Genomic DNA, 5000 nt, shown 5'->3' with positions numbered 1-5000 from the left:
ATACGGATATTTATAATACACACGTATATTTACGAAGTGAATTATTAAGAGACATTAAATACATAAATGAATAGATGAATTAAAAAATGAAATATGTAATAACATCAACATGAATATCTGTAGCAATAACGACAACAACAACACCAAAAATAACAGTCACAAAAAATTCAAGAACGAAAATAATTAAAATAACTAACAAGAAAAAAATAATAAAAATATTTTAGAAACTGAACGAGAATCGAATTTTCTCCCATGCCGCGACTATCTGATTAATTTTATCACTTATCTCAGTGAGAGAGTCACAGAAAGCTGGAAGCTAATTAGATCGTCCATATTTGCTCTCTAAGCAGAGCTGGAAAGCATTCATAGCCTCCACAGAGGTCCTGAGCAGGAAGGACATCATAGTTCACGTAAAACTAGGAAATTATGTGTGTGTGTGTGTGTGTGTGTGTGTGTGTGTGTGTGTGTGTGTGTGTGTGTGTGTGTGTGCGTCCGTGTACACACTCACATACACATACTCATACGCACGCACTCGCTCACGTACTCATACACACACACGTATGCATTGTATCATATACACGGCGGTTCATATAGCATTCTGTTTTAATGCTCCCGCATTGTCGTCGTTGTTGTTCAAAAGCAATAACAACGATGATACAACCTAACGCAGGAGATTTTAAGTGGACTCGCAATTTGCTAGAAATAACAGCCAATTCTTCTTCAACTCACACACGTACCTTCATACAACAAAAAGGACGCTTTAATAATGTGGTACAAGGTTTCTTGCAAATAAAAATCGAATTGGATGGCCTCAGAGGGAACGCCTTTGATAATAGAACTGATCGATAAAAGATGACTTAGGCTAAAAAAACAGCAATATCAGAAACGTAAAGAAATCGATGGAGAGGTTTTAGCCAATCAATACGAAGCTCCGTTTATTATTGGGATGGATTCGATCGGAAACAGAAGCTTGGTAGAGTTAATGTTTGGTCCTAGGTCGACCCACTCAAGTAGATCTTCGGTCAACAGCATTGAAAACGTTCCAATCACGTCGATTTAGGTTGTCTCTAAGATTATTTATCAAATGTATCTTTGTCTTTGATTGTAAAGATAATGGGGTGTGAATTGAGGGAAATTCGGTAGTTATTTCTCGTTGGCCGTTTAATCATTTTGAAGTAACAGGGCATTAAATAAGATGACCCTCAAAACATGGATCACCTGGTCACAAACAGTAAATGATGTTGCTCATCTGTCGTTCCCTGGTATACAGATGCGCTTTTAATCAGGTGTCAGATGTGGCCCCCACCGAGCAGAAACCATCGTCATGCCAAGTTCATTGTGCAGAATATTTCTCCACTTTCTCTAACAGCATTGGTCATTTGATTTATGGTCAATCCTCAGTCATCATCACCATGAGGTGAACACGATTAATGTTTTCCTCGGTGGTGGCAGTTTCAGGATGTCCAAAACTTGGATCACCTTCAAGACTCTTCATTCTCCTCCCAAATTCAGCCTCCCACTTTTGCACTTTTGATAAAGCTGGAGCTTCATCTACAGTAGCAACTATCTTAAAATGAATGTCCTTGGGAGCTAAACCTTTTTTCTGCAGGTGCATGATAACACCACAATGCCAAAATGTGTCCATTTTCAAGAGATGTCACCACTTGTTACTTTCGAAATCTTCTTTGAACAGTCAGATGCCAGCTTACCTGGGAAGACGCAATGCAGTTATTAATGAGAAGAGTTGAAATTAATTCATGCAAGATTTCACAATTCTAGCGTCACTCCTTTTTAGTCAGCCGATTATCTTTACAGCCCACCCTCATACGTACTCAGCTTGAGTGACTCAGCCGAGCTATCTTTGCCACTCTCATTCGCCTTTCAGCATATTTACTGGACTGAGGAGAGCAGCACCTGCCTTTGAACTTCCTCAACTTTCTCTTTTAAGTAGGGCGATTCATCGAAGAGGAAACTGTAAGTCTTTTCAGTCTCGTCCAACACACAAACTCTTTCGTCTTAGCTGCAGGTAGTGAAAAACTATCTCTCTTGCTAGCTGATGGAAGGCGATGGAGCTATCTTTGCGGGGGAAATATAAAGGAAATCCGCTCAAGGCGTGAAAGCGTCTCGGTGATAAAACTCCACATGTAAGCAAAGCTTAAGAACTGAACGAGTCTACCTAGCGTTCATAATAATTTTTCTATCGTCTTGGCTCAACAGCCCTCACCGTTTGTTTTCACTGTCTTGTTCTCACTGTCCTGTTCTTGTTAACACTTTCACCCTCCGCAAAAAATCCCAATTTTTTTTTAAATTTGCTTTGCGGAAAGGACTGTTTCAACGAAGTCGCGTATTGTCCTTGTCTTCGAAAAGCAGAGTAGATGAAACAGGGGACAACTGACGATAGGGTATACTCTTTATGTTGCAGGTCTCGTTTCTCAGTTTGTTTTGTTCGTTGTTCGAAAAAAGTTCATTTTCTATGGTTTCGTTTTTGTGTTTTCGCTTCTCATTGTGTTTAACGTTCTTTTGATGTCCTGTACCCATATATGCATGTATGTATACATATAGATGTAGGTATGTACATATATGTATGGATATATGCATATGTTTATATATTATTTATATTATTATATGATCGAACGCCACGCTTCCTTTTCCAAGTAAGTTTTATCTATCTATCTATCTATCTAGTGATACACGATCCCTATTGATCGCCCTTTTTTTTTTTGATCCCTTTTGATCGAACTACCCCCTTTTCCTTCCCACGATCCCTTTTGATCGACCCCCACTTTTTTTTCCCCTCCCAAAAAGAAAAGTTCTACATTGTATTTGTCCCATCTTCGTTGAGCCCTGTGTGGCTAATAAAAGAAATGTATCTATCTATCTATCTATCTATCTATCTATCTATCTATCTATCTATCTATCTATCTATCTATCTAAATGTGTGTATGTAGTATATATGTTTATATGTATGTATATTGCAATTTTACATACAAAATATAGCAAATGTAATTATAAACAAGAACATACTAGCATTATACATGCATCTTAGTTTTTCAAGTTTTGTCTGAATGAATGGCACTATATATTTTCCCCTATATCTCTCACATCCTTTCACTACATTTTCAGAGTTTTTTTTATCATATTTTATATATTTATTATTGTCATTGTTGTTGTTATTATTATTATTATTATTATTATTATTATTATTATTATTATTATTATTATTATTATATAAAAGAAATCATCATTAGTATTATTGTTGTTGCTGTATTCTTGAATTTTTGCTTATCGATATATAACAGTTAATTAGATAATTTAATCTCTTAAGCGGCCTTGAAAGTTATAATGGCGGCTGTTAATTAAATTCAAGACGCATTTGCAAATTTCTCTATGTCAGCTAATCAGCGTGGAATAACGATACTAATTAAGTAATTTAGGTCTTATATGTGTTTAATAAAAACAACAGCGATTCTACTTTGGCTGGTATTGATAACAACAACTACAACAAAAACGTCAACAACAACAACAACAACAACAACAACGGCAATAACAACAACAAAAAAGCGAAAATAATAACAACAACAACATCACAATCATCATCTTAATAATAGAAACAACTGCAATAATGATAGCAGTTAATAAAATGTAATCAAATACAAAGTACAAAAAAGAAAAAAGGGAAAAACAGCAGAAGAAAATGACGACGAGAAATGGTGTAGAAGTGCAAGAGAGAAGCGAAGGCATAAAAGAAAAAATAATTATAAGTAAAATTGGGAAGAATATTAAAAAAAAGAAGATATTTCTGCTACTACAACTACTACAAATGATATGAATAATTAATTATAATGATAATAATGATAATAATAATAAAAGAGAAACAGGAGCAAGGAATAAGGATATAAGGATGATCACACTCCCACCATTTTTTTTTTGAAAGCAGTGTAAGAGAAACTAGGTTAAAATAACATCTTACTCAGCAGCAATAACAACAACAACAACAACATATATTAATGAGGATCATAATAATAATAATAATAATAATAATAATAATAATAATAATAATAATAATAGTAATAATAATAATGAAGTTTTGAATAATGATTGAGAGTCAAGATAATGCTGATGGCAGTAATGATGATGATGATGATAATGAAAATGATGATGATGATGATGATGATGGTGATGATGATGATGGTAAAAACATATTAGCAGCAGCAGCAGTAGCAACAACAACAACAACAACAACAACAACAATATTAATAATATTACATTTTTAAATAATAAATGATTGTGAAGAAGTCAACGTTGAGTTTGATTATGATGCTGATGACGATGATGATGATGATGACGACGATGATTTTCACGACGATACGATGTTGATGACGATGATGTTGATGATGATACAACTTAAGACAGATATAATGAAATATATGTGTATCAATTTGTCGCGGCCTATTTTCTAGCTTCGTGATCTAAATTGCTTTTTTTTCTTTCTCTACGACAACACCAATATGTGTGTGGATGTTGTACACACGCACACACACACACACAACACATATATATACACATATATATATATATATATATATATATATATATATATATATATATATATAAATACGTGCATGTATGCATGTGCTAGTGTCGCGTCGCTTCTAAACTAATCGAATAATCGAATCTACTTTCAGTTGCCTCCCTTTAACCCATTTATAATACATACGCTCTATCAGTCTGTTCTTCTCTCTCTCTCTCTCTCTCTCTCTCTCTCTCTCTCTCTCTCTCGCTCTCTCTTACTCAACAGAGCATCTTCTTCCTTTCCTATTTTCTCTCTTCTATTTCTATTTCTTCCTCCTTGTCTCTATTACGCTAACTGTCTGTCTGTCTGTCTCTCCATATATACATATACGTACATACATATTTATTCTTTTATTCTTTTACTTGTTTCAGTCATTTGACTGCGGCCATACTGGAGCACCGCTTTTTTAGTCGAACAAATCAACACC

The sequence above is a fragment of the Octopus bimaculoides genome, chromosome 6 (genome assembly GCF_046866305.1).
Source record: "Octopus bimaculoides isolate indiv1 chromosome 6, ASM4686630v1, whole genome shotgun sequence".
NCBI lineage: Eukaryota > Metazoa > Mollusca > Cephalopoda > Octopoda > Octopodidae > Octopus > Octopus bimaculoides.
The sequence above is the reverse complement of the archived record's forward strand: the minus strand, read 5'-3'. Positions refer to the sequence as shown.